General features: G+C 44.6%; 1 protein-coding gene across 21 annotated transcripts in view; it reads left to right on the forward strand.

The window, feature by feature from the left end:
- Positions 1 to 94, forward strand: part of LOC109880426 (GRB2-associated-binding protein 1) — a 73,458-nt gene extending 73,364 nt beyond the window's left edge. For 20 of the 21 annotated variants that reach the window (XM_031837919.1, XM_031837905.1, XM_031837910.1 and 17 more), the window contains one exon: positions 1 to 94. This exon is cut by the window's left edge. The gene's annotated coding sequence lies outside the window, so the exon portion shown is untranslated. The other variant, XM_031837909.1, reaches the window with a different exon arrangement.
- The last annotated feature ends 6,620 nt before the right edge of the window (positions 95 to 6,714 follow it).

A 6,714-nucleotide genomic window follows, 5' to 3' on the forward strand; every position in this document is an offset into this window, starting at 1 on the left:
AACTGCAAAACGTTGATGCTTTTTCTTTAATGAATCAAAAGAGAAACATTTCCATTTGAAAGTAAACTAAATAAAACAACCTTTTTTGAGTCTATTTGTCACCGACACCCTACAGTATGTCACATATGTATTTAAAAAATGTTGGCGTACTATAGGGAGGAAAACAATGACAGAGGAAAGAGAAATGAAAAGAACAAAGGCCAGGAAGTCCCACCCACTAAGGCTGGTGGGAGGAGCTAGAGGACATGCTCATTATAATGACTGGAATGGAGTCTAACATGGTTTGTGTTTGACCATCTATTCCATTCCAGCCATTACAATGAGCACGTCGTCCTGTAGCTCCTCACACCAGCCTCCTCTGGACCACAGACATTTCTATAGAGGAATGAGAAATGCACACACAAAGTGATGTGCTGTACTAAATTGTGCCATTCTGTTTCAGGTGTCCAAATGCCTACCACTTCCCCAATCAATGATTACCTCACCTGTTCACTATTCTCTCATTTTAATTTGATAGCTCTCCATTTAGCCACCAAGGAAAAAACTCTTCAACATGCAGTTATTTGCATACAAATCTAATCTCTCACATTTCAGTAATTTCCCTTGAAGATTTGGAGCAACATGTAATCTGGATGAAAAGGGGGACAGTTGTCAATGTATGGGAAGTGTGCTTGGACTGAGTGGGTAAGTGTCTGTAGAAAGATGAGAGAATTGATTGCACTAAGGGTTTTTGTACTACATTGGCTGCGTTAAGACAGCCAACCCAATTCAGATTTTTTTTCTCCACTAATTGGTCTTTTGACCAAACAGATCAGCTCTGAAAATGATCTGATGTGATTGGTCAAAAGACTGACTAGTGGAGAAAAATCTGAATTGTGTTGGCTGTCTTAACGCAGCCTTCTAGCCTTTACTCCTCTCTTGTCACTGTTTGACACAGTAGCTTGCAGAGAGACGTATGTGCACTAATAATACATTAGAATGTTCCTGTCATTTTGACACATTTAAATGAAATCCAATTATAAAAGGACTGATCATAATTTGTCAAGTACTTGAGGAGCAGTGGAAACTTCTAGTTTATTCTATGATTAATCTTCAACACACTTATTTTTATTTTATTTCTTTGTGTCTGATCCAAATTTTTAGCATATCTGATTCAAACAACCAAAAATGACATGGAATCGGATATTTCAAGGTACATTTCAAACCACCACCGTATGTGGTTTGAAAATCAGATAAAAATCAGATTCCAGGCCATGCGACTTGTCTGAACATTCAATTCTGATTTGCCCTCAAGTGGTTTTTAGACTTACCTGGCATATCTTGTTGCTTGCTAGCTTTTTTGTTAAATTTTTTACTGAAATGTGGTAGCTAACTAGCTAGCTTGTTAATTGTTTACAAACTAATTAGTGAATGTGCTAAACAGCTGCCTTGGTAGCATGTTGATTGCTGTGGCTTGCCCAAAAAGATGGGGTTTGAAAGTTGGATCATCTTATCCTTCAAGGCTTTAAAAGCGTTTTAACACTTATTTTGAACATTCAGAGCAACTGGCAAACATCCATGGCAGGCATTGTTGTCACTTTAGCATGCTACACACGTAGTTGTGCTCAATCTGATGTGAAAAGATCTGTGATTGGTCAAAAGACCAATTAGTGTCATTTTTTTAAAGACCAGAATTGAGCTACTTTTATAAACGCAGCCTTCAAGCCTCTACTTCAGTTCTTTTGTCTCTGTTTGCCACAGTAGCTTGTAGAGAGACTTCTTACGTGCACTCAAATGAGCCTTTCATGTCGTATTTGACACAGTTTAAATGGAAATCAGCAGAGGACCTAATCATAATTAGTCTCTCATTGAACTTGTTGTGGAAATGTGGCGGGTGGAGATGGCCTGAAGTACTCCGGTTTCTATTATGATTCATCCTCAACACATTCTTATTTTTATGTCAGTGTTTGTTTTCCATAGTTCCCAATTTATTTACTTCTACTGTCGGGATCTTTAAGTTGGGCGAATTCCATAAATTATGAGCATTGCATTGTTCTTGATGTCTAATGTTTTGTCTCACTGTTCCTCTGGTTGAAAAATAATGGTTAGAAAGAGGAACCACCATGTAAAACAATGGGTAGGGACTGATTGGAACCACCATGTAAAACAATGGGTAGGGACTGATTGGAACCACCATGTAAAACAATGGGTAGGGTCTGATAGGAACCACCATGTAAAACAATGGGTAGAGACCGATAGGAACCACCATGTAAAACAATGGGTAGAGACCGATACGAACCACCATGTAAAACAATGGGTAGGGACTGATAGGAACCACCATGTAAAACAATGGGTAGGGATTGATAGGAACCACCTTGTAAAACAATGGGTAGGGACTGATAGGAACCACCACGTAAAACAATGGGTAGGGACTGATAGGAACCACCATGTAAAACAATGGGTAGGGACTTATAGGAACCACCTTGTAAAACAATGGTTAGGGACTGATCGGAACCACCATGTAAAACAATGGGTAGGGACTGATAGGAACCACCATGTAAAACCATGGGTAGGGTCTGATAGGAACCACCCTGTAAAACAATGGGTAGGGTTTTATAGGAACCACCACGTAAACTGTTAATTTATCATTGTCAGTCTTGCCGTTGACCAATTACACCACTAGGGGGCATGGTTGCTTGACAAACCAGTGAAGAAGTTGACGGGCTCTTCCACATTGGCCATCACGTTGAGCGCTACAGTGTGCTGCAGTACATTCTGAGAAAGATTGATGGACATTGTGTTTCTTTCTTGACAACAACACCCGAGTTGAATGTTCAACTATGTTATTATGGAAGAGGAGTAATGATATGTAGCCTAAACTTACATTTTGTAACGGTTTTATTTATTGGACTTCATATACATGGGAATGGTAGAAACACCTTCAGGACTAGTATCCTAGACACAGATTAAACCTCGTCCTTGACTGAAAAGCGTCCTTAATGTAGAATCTCAACTGGAAGTGTTTTTAGTGGAGGACTAGACAGGGAAACTGTCTATCTGTGTACGTTGGAAGCTGCAGGATCAGCTAAAGGTTGAATTTGATAGGTTCTACTCCAGTGGTTATGATGAAACAACTGGCACCACTTCAATGAATCCACATTGTTATTCAACCCAAGTCCTGTAGGTGGACAATAACCCAAGACACCCTCTTAAATATCACACTTTTACTTTTAGCCACACATAACATCAAAGTAACTTTGCTAAAGGGCATGCATACTATATCACAACATAGTCCACTGGTACAGTATATCACGACAGAGTTCTTTCCCAGTCCCAAAGATATTCGGCAACACCTCAACATAAATCTCAGAGTACTTCCTCTAACCCCCGTCATACAGATTTATGCCGTTGAAACCGGTCTCCCATTTATTCCTCAAATACAGAAGTGCTAGAGCAAATGGCGCTAGGCTAGCTACTGTTGGGCGGCCATCTTTAATCCTATAAATCACTACTACTCCACATCTGATGATAGATTTACTCCTTGGCTACAGTCACAGATGTCTGTGTTTTGCTGTACTGCATTAAGACTGATCGCTGAGTAAAGAACCTAATTGAAGTAAATTAGTTGTGATTGACAGTCTATTGCTGTCATGCATGGGTGTCAAACTCATTCCGTGGGGGGCCTAGTGTCTGCTGGTTTTAGGGTTTTCCTTTCAATGAATATCTAGACAACCAGGTGAGGGGAGTTCCTTACTAATTACTGACCTTAATTAATCAATCAAGTTCAAAGGGAGAAGCGTAAACCCACAGACACTCGGCCTCCATGGAATGAGTTTGACACGTGGTGTAGTGGGACAGAGTGGGAAGCTGTGATATTGCTACTGGGTTAGCTACATTACCTGGGTTAGCTACATTACCTGGGTTGTCTCTACCAGGGCTACTGTATGCAAGCATTCATATTGCTGTAACATCATATACCCAAATGTTATGTTTGTCTCAGCTGTTTACCACGAAAAGTGACGTGGTGTCCACTTTGTTGTTTGAGCCACAGATGGCCCCTTTAATTTCCCTGCTTTCGTCCAATAGGTGACTAAGCCTGTTGACTGTCACTCTGCTACTCGATGCTCATGATTGTGTTCTTTGTTAGTTTTACTAAAACGTAATACACATTTCCATAGATTACAGTATACAAGCTGGTCGCTGTGACCGTTTTTACCTCACATTCTCTGCGGTGCTGAATGTCGAGGTACTGATATGCCTCGTTATAAGAATAATGGCTCACATTTGTTTTGGAGACTGTAGAACCCATTTAGCGTTCCTTTATCAGTGTTATTCTGACTTCAAATACTTTGTAGTCAATAGAGATGAAGGATAAAGGCGTTTTGTTTTAGGTTGCTGGCAAGCATCTTAATGTAGAGATGTTAGATATCAAACCAGTCTGGGATGTTGAGAAGCCACTGGAGGTGTGTCTGTGTCTCTGTGTATGTGTGTGTGTTAGGGCTGTGACGATACCAGTATCGCAATATTTTTTCCATTGCAAAAATGAAAACACGAAGCAGACCAATCTCTTTGGTCCTTTAAAAACCTGCTGTATGTAACATATTGTACTACAGCTTAGAAAATAAATACATGCGACTCTGGACGACATCATGATGTTTGTTTCCAACATTAGAGCTGATTTCTAAACCAGTTCAATCCGCTTTGTGTTGTGTTCCCTTACCTTCATACTAATGAGTATCACCATACTGGTATCGTCCCGGCCCTAGTGTGTGTGCGTGCTTGTGTGTGTTTGACAATGTGTTCATGTTGAGAAAGATACAGAGAGAGTATGTGGGTGCATTTTTGGGAGAAAGAGCGGGCAGTAGAGGGAGTGTGAGTGTATGTTTTTGGCACTGTTTGAGAGTTGGAGAGAGACTGTGTGCATATTTTTGGGAGAAGGAGAGAGAAAGACTGAGGAGGAGGGAGTGTGTTCCTGTGTGTGTGTGTGTGTGTGTGTATGTATGTATGCTTCTCCATGCAGATTGGGATGTGAGGCTCTCTCTGCCGTATCTTTGACAGTGTGTGAGTAATGGAACAGTCCCTCGGTTCCAAACAGGGCCAACAGAATAATGATGAGCCTGGCTGGGAGGCTGGGGGAGGGTGAGAGCTGCTCCTGGGTGAGCTGTGAGCTCCGGGCCTGCCTGCCTGACTGTCCTGCTGGACCTCTGCCTGGACTGATGGGAGCTGTCAATAACTGAGCCCTGTACTCGCCTGGGCTGCACAACCCTGCCAGCATGTCTCTGGCTGTGGGTCTGCCTGTCTGTCTATCTGTCTGCCAGCCTCTTCTCTAAGTCTGACTGTTTGCCTGCTGTTTGCCTGATTGGGGGAGTGTGTCTATCTGTATTGGGTGTATTATCCTGTCAGTCAGTCTGTCTAGCTTATCAGAGTCTATGTGGCCACCTGTATGTCCTTGTGCGTGTCCATGTGTCTCACTGCCAGCCTGCCTGTCTGTCTACCTCTCTAGCGCTCTTTCATTCTGCCTGTCTATCTGCTTCCCTCTCTCCCTCCAGACTCCCACCCAGCCGTCTTCCTCCAGACTCCCACCCAGCCGTCTCCCTCTCTCCCTCCAGACTCCCACCCAGCCGTCTCCCTCTCTCCCTCCAGACTCCCACCCAGCCTTCTCCCTCTCTCCCTCTAGACTCCCACCCAGCCTTCTCCCTCCAGACTCCCACCCAGCCTTCTCCCTCTCTCCCTCCAGACTCCCACCCAGCCGTCTCCCTCTCTCCCTCCAGACTCCCACCCAGCCTTCTCCCTCTCTCCCTCTAGACTCCCACCCAGCCTTCTCCCTCCAGACTCCCACCCAGCCTTCTCCCTCTCTCCCTCCAGACTCCCACCCAGCCTTCTCCCTCCAGACTCCCACCCAGCCTTCTCCCTCTCTCCCTCCAGACTCCCACCCAGCCTTCTCCCTCTCTCCCTCCAGACTCCCACCCAGCCTTCTCCCTCCAGACTCCCACCGAGCCGTCTCCCTCTCTCCCTCCAGACTCACACCCAGCCTTCTCCCTCTCTCCCTCCAGACTCCCACCGAGCCGTCTCCCTCTCTCCCTCCAGACTCCCACCGAGCCGTCTCCTTCTCTCCCTCCAGACTCCCACCCAGCCGTCTCCCTCTCTCCCTCCAGACTCCCACCCAGCCACCTCCCTCTCTCCCTCCAGACTCCCACCCAGCCGTCTCCCTCTCTCCCTCCAGACCCCCACCGAGCCGTCTCCCTCTCTCCCTCCAGACTCCCACCCAGCCGTCTCCCTCTCTGCATCTAAAATGTTTGAATCCCATTAAGACCCGAACAGTGTCGGGGTGAATCTCAAACACTTCCAGATCATCAAAGTTGTGGGCCTCCAGTCAGACAGAATCGATCCATTCATGTGTCTCCCAAATGGCACCCTACCCCTACTTACTTCTTTCAATAGGGCTCTTGTCAGAAATAGTGCACTCAATAGGGCTCACTTCACCAAGCCAAAACCCTCCTCAGGCACAACTCTCCCTCCTAGCCTGCCTATCCTGTCAACTACACTTCACATCATCGCCACAATTCCTCAACTTCTTGGAAACAAGTTAGTTCTTTTTAGTCCATTCTATTCATTCTATTTCTATGCATTTAATCCTCTTCAGTAAGCGAAATCCGGATAGATAACTTTTGAAAAACAGGGCCCAGGGGATGCGGATTGTTCTGTTCCACCCTCTCACATATAGGCTGGTTGTAA

The sequence above is a fragment of the Oncorhynchus kisutch genome, linkage group LG12 (assembly GCF_002021735.2).
Source record: "Oncorhynchus kisutch isolate 150728-3 linkage group LG12, Okis_V2, whole genome shotgun sequence".
Lineage (NCBI taxonomy): Eukaryota > Metazoa > Chordata > Actinopteri > Salmoniformes > Salmonidae > Oncorhynchus > Oncorhynchus kisutch.